At 65.4% G+C, this 13,977-nt stretch overlaps 1 protein-coding gene across 5 annotated transcripts in view; it reads left to right on the top strand.

Moving 5' to 3' along the window:
* Window positions 1–13,977, top strand: part of RXRA (retinoid X receptor alpha) — a 102,189-nt gene that overhangs the window by 35,872 nt on the left and 52,340 nt on the right. Inside the window, exon 1 of one of the 5 annotated variants that reach the window (XM_044778436.2) lies at window positions 1,714–1,997. The exons of 3 other annotated variants lie outside the window; for them this stretch is intronic. The gene's annotated coding sequence lies outside the window, so the exon portion shown is untranslated. Of the gene's footprint in view, window positions 1–1,713; window positions 1,998–7,574; window positions 7,643–13,977 lie in introns of those variants that run through there. One more of the 5 variants, XM_070518417.1, reaches the window with a different exon arrangement.

The raw sequence follows: 13,977 nt of genomic DNA, 5'->3' as shown, positions 1-13,977 counted from the left end.
CAGCAGTCCGTCCGTCCCCTGGAGCAAGTGCCCTGGGGAGCCAGGGTGTTCCCACAGCCTTGCCGGGCTGGAGCCTCAGCTCCTGTGAGGATGGCCCCAAAGCATGGCTGTCGAGCTTGGCAGGGCTGCGGCTGGCCTGAGGAGCCCCAGCTTGGCCGCACCGCCTCTCCTGGCCCCTGTCCCACTGCCCGTGTGGGTTGGGAGGGAGCGTGGCTCTGGAACGCACGCTGTGCTTGTCCATGCTGCTCATGGAGCTCCCTGTTCGTGCCTTCAGTGGGTCCCTGTTGCCCCTGGTCACCTGCCCCCACTCGCCAGGGTGGACCCACACTGCGTGTCTTAGCCCACCTACTTGAGCGTCAGCACCGGCCGTCCTCTCTGCCTGGTGCCCTCTTGCTCATCTCAGTGTCTCCAGCCAGAGGTCTCTCCCACTGTGTGCCCAGCACCCAGCGCCATGCTGGCTGGCCTCCGCGGGGTGCACTGAGTGAATAAACGACGGTGTTCCTCAGTAGCAGAGCCGCCTCCAGGAGCTGGGCCGCTTCTCTCCCCTGGTGGCTTCCCAAGCTTTTACCCGAGCTGGGCACTGGGTGGGCGTGGAGGTGCACGCCATCATTTCCTTTGAGCAGGAGAGAGAGGAGGCTGAGCAGGAGTGAGACTCAGCATCTGTGTTGGAGCCGAGCCCCACCGCTGTGCCTCCGTCCCCGCACGGCCGAGCCTGGCTCCTGGCGGGGTAAATGCCCGTGTTGGTGGCTGAACCAGGTTGGCGGGGCTCGGGGCGAGGAGGGGGCTTTCCCCACGCCTGAGCCTGCATCCAGCCTCACTCCCACGCCACTTTCATTCCAGTCTGGAGCGTCCACTGTCGTGGCCATTGTGCCCCTCCCCCGCTGTGAGCCCCAGTCTGGGCAAATCCTTGCTGTCCTTGGTGAGAGGAGGATGCGGATGGCCGAGAAGCTGGCGCCCCTGCCTCCCACCCCCTTACCCCTGACCCAAGCCCAGGAGCTTCGGCGGTGGTCCCCTCACCCTCCTGGGGGTGCTGGGCGCTCAGTTCCTGCAGTGCTCTCTGCCTGTGGATGGCGACCCTCCTGGGGGTCCTGTCTGGTGGTGGTTATAACCAAAGTGATGGCTGCAGGGAGGGGCAGCGGGGCCTCATTGCCCTCTGTCTCCGCACAGCTTGCGGGGTGGTGCAGGGCTGCTCGGAGGCACCCCACCATCCCCCACTGGGGAGCGGAGGCCGGGCCCCCTGTGCCCAGCCCTTCCGTGCAGGAGGGGAGACGTGGCAGGCGTCCATTGCGAGGACCAACTAATTTCACACCTCGCTGGTTTCCCATCTAAGCGCCAGCCCTAATGGGCCCGGGGCGGACTCCGCAGGCCGCTCTGCTGGCACCCCTCGCCCCTGCCGGGGCCTTGTCTCCGTGGGGCTGGCTGCCGCTGTTGGTTTCTGCGACTTGCTGGCACCGTTTCCAAAGGCCTGGATGGTGGGCGTGGGCAGAGGGTCGTCGGCAGAGGGTCGTGTGCAGTGGCCGTGGCGAGGACATCTTCGGGGCAGTGCCTGCTTTCCTGCTGGTCGTTGGGCGCTGGGAGGCTCAGCAGCGGGCACAGGGTGAGTTTGGGGTAGGCGCGTTCATGGTGCCTTTTGCGGAAAGCTCCGCTCCCGACGTTTTTTCACTTCCACTTGTTTCAGCGGTTCCAGGGGAAAGCTTGGCCGGAGAAGTTTGCAGCTGGAAGAAAGGACAAGTTAAGAGAGAGGGCAGTTTGCGCTGCCAGTGTGGTTACGGGAACACAGGCCTCGCCCGCACCTCCCCCTGCCCCTCCTCCTGCCCGATTTTCTAGACTCTTCTACTGCGGTGGTGGGCTGCTGTGACTGATCTTTTTTCCCTAAATCTCACACTGAGTGAAGACGTTTTCCCACTGGGCTGAGGTCCACAGCATCCTGCTTGAAGTCCAGGCATTCAGAAGCTGTGAGGCGGGAACCTGTGCATCCGGGCGGGCCGAAAGGACGGGTGAGTGTCCCCTGTGTGGGCGCTGGGGGTCCCTGCGTATTATGCGACCCCTGCCCCGGGGAGCACGGGCCAGCTGACCTGCCGAGAGGCTCTGGGAAGGGCCTGGGGTTGATGTCTTTGGCGACAGTAATGACAGCAGCTCCTCTGGGTGCCCACCTGTCACGAGCACGGTCCCTTCACATGTCCCAGCAGCCCGAGGGGCAGTTTACAGTTTGGAAACGGAGGCTCAGACAAGTCAGGTCAAGATTCCGACTGGGGCACTGCCCTGCCCTCCTGGCCATGGAGGCCGTCTGGGCAGCTTCTTGCTGGAGGTGTGGCTAGAGGGGGAGCAGCCTCTGAGCTTGGTCCCCGCCCCCCGCCCAGGCTGGGCTCTGCTGGGCAGGGGAGAGAGGTGGCAGCGTGGGGTGCACTGGGAGTTCGAGACCATCTGTAGGGCCGTGCTCGGCCCAGCCCTGCCTTTGCTGGTGCTTGGACTGTCTGGGACTCAGCTGGGCCCCTGCTTTGGTGACTTGGGGAGGAGCCGGGAGTATGGGCTCCAAGTGTCCAAGGCTGGGCCTGGCCTTGTGGCCCTGGCGTGTCATTCCTGCTTTTTGAAGATTATAGATGAGGATGTCTGATCCCTCCCCCTCCCACCCACCCTCCCTCTTACAGATGAGGAAACTGAGGCTGGAGAGGGCTGTTCCCTGTCCAAGGTCACTCTGCACGCGGGGGCCGCCCCCCAGCATCTGCTAAAGGCTGGGAAGTTTTGGGTGGGGACTGTAGCCGTGGTCCTGATGTGGGGAGGGAGGAGGCGGGGCCCGCTCAGCTCTTGGGGCAGAGGCAGCGCTGATCAGGATGACCGCGCACCAGGCCTCGGAGAGCACCCGACGTGCACCCTCTCGCAGGGTCCTCCCGAGAACCCCGTTTTAAAGATGGAGAGATGGAGACTCAGGATCACGCCCTAATAGCCTGCCAGTGTCTGGCTGAAACCCCTCTGCCCCGTCTGCTGTTTCCCCTGGCGGGCAGTGGTGCCCAAGTGGCTGAGCCAAGGAGGCATTTGGGTCCAGGGGCCCCCATGTGCTTGGAGCACGGGCCGACCCTGCCACCGTGGACGAATTGGGCTGGTACATCTGCTCCCAAGAGAATCAGCTGCACCCCACGTTCCATCGTGAGCCCCAAGTGTTCCTGGCTCATCTCTGGGTTTGCCCGTGTAGCCTCAGTGTGGACGGTGTGCCCTGGTGCTTTGTGTGGCCAGGCCCAGCTCTCTTCCCTCCAGCCTTAGCTGTGCTGGCTGGATGAGGTGGAATGCCGGGCCCAGGGGCTTGTGCTGGGGGTGTGTGTGTGTTTGTGTGGACTGAGGCCCTGGCTGTCCCTCAGTGGGCTTGGGAAGGGACAGCTGGACCGGTTTCATGTGTGTCCTTGGTGGCTGTAAACCGTGGCCAGGGGTACCTCCGAGGGGCCCGGTGGACTCATGGAGGCACACTTGGAATGTTCCACTGATGGAAGGGAAGACACGTTGGGCAGAAAGAACCCCCCCAAATACCCCCTCCATTCACCAGAGCCCCCACCCTATCATCCGTCCCTCCCGGGAGAGGTCCCACGCTGGGGGGCTTGGCTGGGGGGGGAGGCGCACACAAACACCCGGCAGTGATGAAGCTGGCCCCTTGGCATGAGCTTGTCGGTTGGGGGTCGGGCGTCCGGCGAGCGGCCTCTGGGAGAGTCGCTCTGACTTGGTGGGAGCCTTATGACTGGGATCTTGTTTGGCGCCTGCTCGCACCTCTTCCTTTCTGCAGGGTGCCGTAGCCACTGGTCAGCGTCTCTCAGACCAGGCCCTGCGTGCAGCAGCAGCAGCCTTGGAGGAGCTGCTGTGCCCGGTCACAGATGGGAGACTGAGGCTCCGAGATGCCGGGGCCCCGGCGGGGAGGCGGCCAGGGCAGGGACTGTGGTCCTCGGGGTGTCCCCAGCATCGTTGCTGCCTGGGTGGTCTCCGGCACACGCATGGGCATGGGCAGTGGCCCCTCCTCTCTGAGCACTGCTCGCCGCCCCCGCGCGGGTCCCTGGGCCTTGGCACGGGCTCAGGAATTCCACATTATCAGGCCGTCTCCGGCTTCCTCAGCAGGGTGCGGGCTGCTCCTGTCTTCCCCTGGCCACACATCTGGAACCTGTTACCTCGGTGTCAGGACAGGGCCGCCCGGCCGTGGCGGGCTCCCAGAGGAAGTGGAAGCAGCCCCCTCCCCAGCACCAGCCGCAGCTGCCCCCGGCCCTGAGCCCCCATGGGCTGCATGAGGCCGGCCTGGGGCCATTGTGGCAGGGCCCAGCAGTGGGAGGGTGGGGAGAAGCCTCCTCCCACCAATGGGCTTGGGCCTCCTCAGGAGGAGCCGGGTGGGGCTGGGGAATCTGTCTCCAGCTGCCTGGTTTTCCTGCTTCCAGAAGGTGCACCTGGAAATACGGTGTCAGGCTCTGAAGGGCCCAGAGGGACTGTCCACATGCTGTGGGGACCTGAGGCCCAGAGAGGTGGATCCCTCGCCCAAGGCCATGCAGCAGCCTGGGACCAGGGACTGCCCCCTGCCCCCTAAATGCCAGCTCCTGTGTGGCTTTGGATGCTGTGCTCCTTGGAGGGGGCAGCTGGGCAGTGGTCTCGGGCCTTGGTGGGCGCATGGCGTAGAGCAGTCAAGGAACCAGCCGCCTGGAGACGGGACGTGAACCCAGGCGGCTGTTAGCCCCTTTGCCAAGCTGTTAGGGCCGCGCCGGGGAGGGGAGGGTGCGGTGGGCCTCTGAGGTGTGCCCTGGGTATTCAGTTGGCCTTGAGGGCCGCCTCCCAGACCTCAACTTGCCCACCTGTGCAGTGGGCACGTGGGGGCCCAGAGACGTGCCCGCAGGTGGAGAGCTGCGAGGGGTGAAGCCTGTGCTGTCCTGTGGCGACACCTTGGCACCTCCGGGTTCCTCTCCCTCAATGGGCCTCGCCCGAGGACCCGCCCAGCCTGGCTCCGGCTGCCAGCCTAGTTCCCGGGCTCCGGCTCAGCCAGCCGTTTTGCTGACCCCACAGGAACTGCTCATTAAGCTAATGGTTCCCAGGGTTCCCTGACTTCAGTCGATGGGATCGGCCCGCTGGAGATCCTCGCCGATAAGGCGCGCCCCACCTGCTCGGGGTAATTTGTTATTAAACAAACACCGCCCTGTTCCTTTTGCAGCCCGCTCGGCCCTCCTTGGAGGTGCCAGCCTGTGTGGCTCTGCTCCAGGCCGGGGCTGCCCGGAAAGGGCCCCTGGCATCCGTGTGCCCGCGAGCCTGGCTGCAGCGGGTGTGGGCCTGGCATCTCCTCAGCGCCCTTGGGACTCTCGATTCGACTGTCAGAAGGGCGAGGGTAGGGGGTCTTCCTGGCTTGAGCCAAGGGGTCCCGGGCGTGAGGGAGCCCCAGGCCCTCAGCTGGGGGAACAGCGGCCCCTGTTGAATCTTTCTTCTCACTCTAGAGTTGCTGCGTGCTTGTTCCCTCCATCTTCACCTGCCTGAGATAAGCAGGTGGGGCGGTGGCCTTAGAACAACATCTCTTTCTGGGCCTTGGCTCCACGAGCCCCTGTCCCTGGAGAGCCCTCTCCTGGTGTAGGGGGAGGCGCCCACGTGTGCCCACCAGCCAGCTCCTGGCTCCCACTCCCCCGGGACCCCAGGGGCTCAGCAGAGACCGCTCAGGGCTGGACGGGCGTGACCCGGCTCCAGAAGGAGGCGCAGCCGCTCCGGGAAGAATGGCGCTGCTCTTGCTCCTGCTGTCCCAGGGCCCTGGTGAGGGCGCCCCCGAGGGCCTGGGGTCTCCCTCCCCAGGGCCAGGCAGCCTCCGCCATGGGGCCTCCCTGCGCTTTGCTGCGGTAGAGATGCACCCTGTGGGGTGAAAAAGCCCGAGCAGCAGAAGGTTCTGGAGAGCTGGCTGTCTTGCTTTAGGTGAGCAGTCAGGCGTGTCCTTCTGTGGGTGGTGCACACGTGTGTGTGTGTTGTCTTAGTGTGATGGGCGATGACTGCCACACCTCTGAGGGCCTTTTTGGGCCCCCTCCCTGTGAGCGTCCCATGCGCCTGGCCCCGCCCAGGGTGCTCCCTGGGTTTGGGCGTCGCAGGCCTGAGTTCGAGGTCCAGCCTGGGGTGGCTGAGTCCCTCTCTGGCTGAGTGACCTCGGGACCGTCCCTTCTCAGCTGTCCCGAAGCTGCCCTGCCGTCTCCGTCAGCCTCGTGGTTTGGAGGCGTGGGGGCGAGGCTGAGTTGGGATACCCCCTCCTCCCGGTTTAAGGCCCATTTTAACCTGAAACCTTACACGCGTTTATGCAGTCACAGACATACACGTGTGCGTGCACAGGCACTCCATGTGTGAGCTCACACCAGATCCCCAAATCGAGTCTCCCGAACGGATGGGCTGGGTGTTCACAGCACCCAGCGTGCCAAGCAAAGTCCTCTGAGGTTCCGGAATCTTGCTGGGTTTGCAGACCTGGTGGGATGCTGGGGGCAGGGCTCCAGGGCTGGTGGGCACGGCGGGAGGGGGCACCCCATTGCCTGACTCCCTGGGATGCAGCCAGAGTGCCCCTTGGTCTCCTGATGTGGGGACAGTAAGGAGAGTCGTCTGCCCCCACCCAAGGGTGTCCTCGAGGTGTGCCCTGGGGCGAGTCGCTGGCCCTTCTTGGGCCTTGGTTTCCTCCTCTGTGGGCTGGGGCTGCTGTCATGATCAGTGGGACCTTGTCCCTGGAGCACAAGGTGGCCTTGAGTGGCAGTGGCCGTCCCCGGCCCCAGTCTTGTTTTTGGTTAAAAGTCAGGGAAGGCATGCAGGCCACAAGCAGCCCCCTGGGCTCAGCTGGCCTGGGAGGGGTGGGTGTGCCAGCTCTGCCCGGCTGGCTGCCGTGGGGACGACCACGAGGGGGCAGCCTGGGCCTGGGGGGCTTGCCACTTACCGCGCCTCCCGGTGCCGGGCAGGAGGGCTGCCCCGTGGGCACTTTCTCTTTCCAGAATACCCTCTCCCCAACTTCGCCCCGGCCGACCAGTCTGGTCCGCGGAGGACCTCGTCCTGGTGCACAGCTGTGCACGGAGGCTCACGCAGGGCGGTCCCCGCTGGTCCTGGAGCCTGCAGCCTGCAGCCGGGCCCGGGCTGTGGGAAGCAGGCTGCGGGTGGCCTTTGCCCCTCAAGGGGGCCCCACGCTTGTCTCCATGCTCTGGGGACGAGGGCCGTCTGCAGGCTGGGGGCTGAGGGGCTGGGGGTGCTGTGCCCAGGCTGGCCTCTCCCCACGTGGCAGGCGGGCGGGCAGCACACACGATGGCAGTGGCCCTTGCCCGGGTGCTGCCGCGTGTCGAAACCCGTCGCTGACGCGGCCGGCGGTGTCGAAATGCGTGCTCGTGGGTTTCCCAACATCCTGCCAACCTGTCACAGGACCGGGTGTCAGAGCCTGGGGGCCAGGCCCCGCCTGCACCTCCCTCTCCGTGTGCCCGGCTGCCCTGTGGGGAGATGAGGCGTCCCTCCCACGGCTGCCCAGGGTGCTGGCTGAGGTCGTGACGTTGGGGCAGGGTGACATTACTCTGGGCCCACGTGGTCCTGTGACCTACCCGTCTTACGAGGTCAGGCGGCTTCAGAGTATGGCCGGATTTGCACCCAAGCCACTGCTGCCCTCGGGGCCGGAAGGAAGGGGGTGAGGCGGAGGCAGGTGAGGACGCTTGCCAGTTGGGTGGGCATACTGCAGCCGGATCGTGGACAGGGGCAGCCAAGGGTCCCAGGCCCTGTGCCCTCCGAGGGCCTGGCCGGAGGAGAGGAGAGGGCGGTAAGGGGGAGCCTTGGGCCACACTGGCTGGTGCCTCTCTCCCTTTGGCCGGGGTAGGCCTGGCTCCCGGGCCTGCCCTGCAGTGGGCAGACTGGCCAGGGGGCTGCACATTCATCGCTCATCCGCCTGCACCGGGCACTCGGCTTTGGGGCATCGTGCGTTCTCGTGGCCTTCTGGGCTGGGCGTTCTCATGCTCAGTGTTCAGAGGAGGAACCCGGGGCTCCGAGAGGCCAAGTGACCTGCTGGGGATACTAAGCAGGAGACAGGGCACCGGTGTCCAGTTTACTGGATGGTGAAGGCCACTCTCCGAGGTTCAGACTAGGGGGCGATGGTACACTGGTAAAGTACACCCTCGAGGGCGCCCCGTTCTGCCACTCGGAGCTGTGCAACCTCAGACAAGCAGCCCAGGCTCTCTGATCCCTGAGGGGACTCTAGCAGCCTGGGCGTGGAGCTGGTTGAAGATGCTTCTGGAGTCTGGCTTTCGGGTGAAGGGGAGGAGGAGAGGGGCTCAGGACTGCCCTCCCCAGTGAGGCGCTGCTGCAGACCCCTGCCAGGGCCCCTGTGGGTGGGGCCTGGGTTCTTGGAGCCTGCGGTCAGGCCTCGCCCCCACTTCGGCGTCTGCCTGTCGCCTGTCAGCGAGGGAGGGGCTGGAGACCAGTCTCTCATGGATGAGGAAGTGGGCGCCCAGAGAGGGTGAGGGGCTGGGGCTGGGCCACACAGCGAGGCGGCTACCCAGCAGGGGCCGGTGCAGTGAGGTGGGGGTTTCAGGGGTCGCGGTGGGGGGACTGTGTGGGTTCCAGCCAGTGGTGCTGAGCACCGTCACTCGGGCCGGGGTGACAGAAATGGGAAGAGAGGTGACCCCCACAGAGGCTCCCGGTTGTAAGCGCCTGCCGTGTGCCGGGGCCCGTGTCTGGGCCTGCCCACCGCAGCCGCCCACGCTCCGCTCGCCCAGTTATCCTACAGCGGCCCTGTCTCGAGGGTTTATTAGCCCATTTTCCAGATGAGAACACTGCAGGCCTTGGCCCGGACGGGGGGCTGGCCTTGGACCCTGCGCCTCCTGGTGCCAGGGCTCCTGCCTCTGTCTTCCGTCCTCGTGGGCCCATGGCTGGGGTGGCTGCCCTCGGGGTGGCGTGTATGTCGGTCTGTCCCATCTCCCAACTGAGGACAGAGTGCCTGGGGGTTGGTTTGGGGGCTGTGGGAGTCTACCGTGTCATAGCTGGAGGGAGGCATGTGGTGCCTCTTGCAGGAAGCCCTCCTTGATGTCTACCCCAGGACAGAGTACCCTCCGCCTTGCGCTGTGTCACTGACTGACCGGTCCCTTTGGGATCCTGGAGAAGGCCATCTCTCTGTCTGATTCTGGTGTGGGAGTCCCTGGGCAGGGCCCAGCCTTGTTTGTCTGTCTACTCCTGGCACAGGAGGCAGTGGGGCATAGCTGTCCCCCTGGTGAGTGCTGTGTGTGACGTGTGAAGGGAGGCGAAGCCGAGGGCACCGTCCCCTTTCTGAGGACAAGGACTGAGACCCAGAGGAGTTCAGTCAGATGCCCGAGGCCCCACCCAGGTGTAAGTCGTGCAGCCAGGACTTGAACCCAGGTCTGCTAGCTCTGGGCCACCTGTACCTCACCACCTGTGGGGACGGATGTGAAAGGCCAGCTTCATGGTCACTTGTCCACTTCCACTGCCTCCTAGCCACTTCCTTCGTATGTGACATCTCTTTGCAGAAGAAGAAGTAAGGGCTCAGAGAGGTTGCTTAACCTGCTTGGGGTTGCACAGCTTGTCAGTGCCTTGGGGTCTCTTTGAAACTTGGCGCTTGCTCAGCTGCTTCTTAAGGGCTGTGGTGAACCCTGTGCTCACCTGTACTCAGCCTGCATTCACCCGTTACTGGCTCTCCTGTCCCCACCCCATCCATCCCTTTAGTAAGTCTTTATTTGGCATCTGCTGTGTGCCAGGCCCCGGGGATGCTCAGTGAACCAGTTATGGTTCCTGCCCTCAGGAGCCCACAGACATTGGCAGCCTCACACGAGTGGGCTGGGGGCGCCCTGCGGCTTGGTGAGTGTTCTCGGGGTACATAGTGGAAGAGGCCCCTACCCTGCCCAGGAGGATCAGGAGGGCTTCCTGGAGGGGGTGTCATTTAAACTGAGCCTGGGTTGGAGTGAGCCAGGAGACACATGGGGGAGTTTTGGGCCCAGGGAACAGCATGTCCACGCCTACAGGCGAGAGAGCTGGTGTGTTCCTGGAAATGACCCGGTTCCCAAGGCTAGGGGGAGAGTGGACAGGCCCAGAGAACATGGGGCAGCGTGGAGAGGGCCGGGAGCCTCAGGGCGGGCGAGGAGGAGGGCGGGCGGTGGCCGCTGTGGTCGTGGTTGGGCCTGGGCCCCCAGGAGACCTTCCTGTGTCTAGAATCGCAGTGGTCTGGGCGCTCGGCTGCCCGGTCAGGGGCTGGGAGGTGAGTGCTGCGTTCTTGGCAGGCGGCTGAGGGACCCCCCACCGTGGCCCTCGGCTCGTCTGGAGCTCCGGGGTCGGGACGCCGCGGGAAGCTGGGTCTAGGCGGCTGGCGGAGCCTTCCAGGCAGGCCCCAGCCCAGCGCAAAGCCCGGTTCATCCCGGGGTCAGCCCAGGGGCCGTGCGGACGCACGGGCTGGTGTTAGTCGGGCCAGCGATGCTGGGTGAGCTGGCTCATCTTACAGCCGGGCGGGGGCCGGGTCGCAGGGCTGGGCAGGGAGCTCCTGACGGCCTTGCTGGGGCTCCGTCCAGCTCAGCTGGGAGGTGGAGGGCTCCGCGGGGCTGGGGCTGGAGGAGGTCGAATCCACCTTTGGCTTGGAGAGCGCTTCTGGGGGAACATTGGTGCACATGGCCGATGAGGGAGATGCTGAGGTTCTGTAAGATAGCCTCCCCCCAAAAAAGCTGAAAACCAGCCACCCTGAGACTCCGTTACCCCTGCCAAACGAGGGGAGTCAAAGACCCCCACCGTGCACCTTCCCCCCACCCATGGCAGTGCCGCGCCTGGCCCTCCTCCGCACGGGTATCCCGATGACAGCCTCTTATTTTATAAACAAAACGGAATACAGGTTTTCGGTTTCCGTTGAAGTTGGGATCTCCTGTAGGAAGGGTCCCCCCGTTTTTGGGGAGGGAGAAGTTGACCTCTTGCCGGGGCTGGCCATGCCTCCTTGAGGCCGGCAGAGGAGCGAACCAGCGTGTTCCTGGGGACTTGGGCCCTGCGACCCAGGGTCCTGCTCCTGTCACAGCCCTTCTGCGCCTCGAGCAGTGCTGACCACCCTGCGGATGTGGCCTGGGTTGGGGGATTGGAGGGGCTTCTGGGTCTCAAGCAGGCTGTGCGTGTGCTGATGTCCGTGTGTCTGTGCGACGCCTGCCTGAGTGGTCTCTGTGCCCCTGACATCAGCCCCACTCCGTTCGCTCCCCGTCCATGGCTGCACCCCTGCCCTGCCCTGCTGTTCCTTGTGCCCAGGCAGCAGCCTTGGGTCCCGGTCTCACGCGCCACTGACCAGCTGAGTGGCCTTGGGCAGGTTGAACTTTGTGTCTCTGAGCCTCATTTTCCCTTCTGCAAAAAGACAGCAATGCTTGTAGGGTTTTTCAAACAGCTGAATGAGGTCCGTGTTGCAAAGTGCCCGGCGCAGGGTCCCTCGTGTTGAGGATGATCTGGATACGCCGCGCCCCTCCCCGGCTGGCACTGGCGGGTGGACATCGGGGTGTTGGGCAGGCGCCTTCTCCCGCCATTGGTGCAGGGCCTGGGGAGGGACCTGCCTGGCTCTCTGCACCTGAGTCCAGCGAGGGTTCTGGGCTCTGAGAAGCTGGCGGGGTCTGTGTGGGCTGTGGATCCCTGGGAGGCCAGGGGCCGCCGGGAGGGCCTGGGGCACTGGGGTCCCTGGGCCGTGGAGGGCTGGCATGGGCCCGTGCAAGACACGTTCACGTCCCTGTGGCTGGCCGACCGGGCAGCGCATGGTCTGTGTATCCTGGCCCCACACCCTCCCTCGTCTTGGGGAGGCCCCCTGCTGCTGCTCCTGACCTGAGCTATGCGGGTCCTCCTGGTGGCTCTGTGGCCCGTGGCCTGGGGGGAGCCGAGTGAGGGCCTGGCACTGGGAGCAGGGACCCTGGCCAGTCTGGTTTGGCATCTGGGATCCGGTCTGGAAGGGAACCCCAGACTTGCTGCTTCTGAGCTGTGGGACCTAGGCAGCCCCACCCACCCTTCCTGGGGCCCCCAGGCAGTGTGGGTAGTTAGTGGTGGTCATCGGGTCCCTGATGGGCTGAGCTGGCTCCCCTCCCTGAGTCACCTTGTGCAGGCGTGATGGCCTGTCCCTGTGACCACCTGACCATGGAGCAGGTGGCCCTGGGGCTGCCCGGCCCCACTCACTCCAGGGCCATCAGGTGGAGGCCCAGAGCATGCAGGGCCCTATTATGCTCTCGCTGTGGGCAGGCCCTGTCAGAGCTGGCCCCATGCTCCGAGACGGAAGGCGCTCGTGGTGAGCTCAGCACCAGCCGTGCTCAGCTCCGGGGAGAGCCCCAGTCACAGTCAACCGCAGGTCCCCTCTGTCCGGACTTGTGTCGCCATGGCCCTTTGTTTCTTCTTGGCCCTCATGGGAACAGGAGTGGCAGGGCCTTCTCTTCAGCGGCCGATTCTCCCGAAGCCGTGGCCTGCGAGGTGTGTCCGTGTCCTTGTTTCGTCCTACGAGGCAGGATGCTGCTCTGTGTCAAGTTCACCATGTGAATGGCCTGTTAATTCATCGGTGCGTGTCGCTGGCCTGGGGCCAGCAGGACTGGCGCCCTGTGGCTGCTGTCCCATGCTCCCTTCTCGAAGATCGTAGCCAGGAGCGGCCGCCACGAGGGGAGCACGTCCGGAGGGGGTGGCTTTCCCGGCTTCCGCCTTGGCACTTCGCATCCTTGTTGTGCCCGTGGGGAGCCTGACCCCCGGTTTCATCAGTGGCGGGACGAAGGCCCGGGTGTTGAGTGCTTGGTGGGACTGGGGCGAAGACGCCGTCTGACCCCGTGTTGGATTTTAGGGGGAAGGGGGAGCACCCTGTTCCTCCAGAGACGTAAAGTCGTCCTCCCAGAGGCTGACTCTCCCCTGGTGTTAATCCTCTGTGCGTGTTTTGGTCGGCCACAGCCTGCTGCTGCCCAGCCCCGCTCGTGTCCCCACGAGCCTGTCCCGCCCCGCAGGTTCGGTGAGGGGTGATGGGGAGGGGAGCGGAGGGGTGCCGAGTGAGACCCCGGCTCCACTGGGCCTCGCGGGGCTGGGAAAAGCCAGCTGGCAGGGCCAGGAGGTGCCTGACCGTCAGAGGGGTTGCAGCCCGTGGTCCAGCCTCCGCGCTGTCCTCCGGGATGGTGGCCGCGCAGTGGACGGCAATGCCGTGGGTGGCGAATAGGCTTCACGCTCACCATGTTTGGGGTCAGGAGCATGTGCAGCAGGAGGCTGGCAGCTGCCACGAGTCCTGGGCAAGGCCAGGGAGGGGCCGGCAGAGCATGGGGCCAAGGGTGCTGGCCGCTGCAGGGGCCCGCTGTGGGACCGGTGCTGTCATCACGAGCAGAGGGCTGTGTCCTCCATCGGCTGGGGCTGCGTCAGAGCTGGGCCACCTGCGGGGGTTGCCGTGAGCTGGTTGTGCTCAGGGCCCTGCGCCGAGACCCCAGCCCCTCGCCTGTGGGTGGGGTCCTAGCCCTTGCCTCCTGAGGGGCTGCACTGCCCTGTCTCTGGAAGGCGGAGCAGGGAGAAGACGTGGCCTGGAGGGAGGTGAGGATGCTGGCTGGCTTATTTGCTCGGAGCCGGGCTCTGGGGCACCCGGAGAGCAGGCCCTGGACCCTGTCCCCAGTGAGGTGTCCTCTGGCGGGAGGTTGATGCCCAGCTGGACTGTGGCAGTGCCTCGGAGCAGGTGTGGGCTGGCGGCCCTCTTCGTGTCCTCAGCCAACGCAGGGCTGGGGCTCACAGGCTCTGTCATGGCTCCGGCGCAGCCAGAGGGCCAGGAGCCCAGGGCCACGTGCCCGCCCGCCATCTCCCCACTCTGGAGCCGGTGTGCCGAGGGACGTGGTTCCCCACACACTGTGGGCTCTGGGTCCCGGGGCCACCCCGGCCTGACCAGCGTCCATCTGCCTCCGGGAGGGAGTCCAGGGGAGGCCCTGGCCCCAGGCGGCCCTCCTGGCACGTGTGCTCACACCTGTGCAAGCCCCTCGAGCTGGGCGCAGGGCCGAGGTCAGGCTGCCCGTGGCTGGGACGTGGTCT

This window comes from Equus asinus, chromosome 10, assembly GCF_041296235.1.
Source record: "Equus asinus isolate D_3611 breed Donkey chromosome 10, EquAss-T2T_v2, whole genome shotgun sequence".
Classification (NCBI taxonomy): Eukaryota; Metazoa; Chordata; class Mammalia; order Perissodactyla; family Equidae; genus Equus; species Equus asinus.
This window is presented reverse-complemented; position numbering and strand designations above follow the sequence as displayed.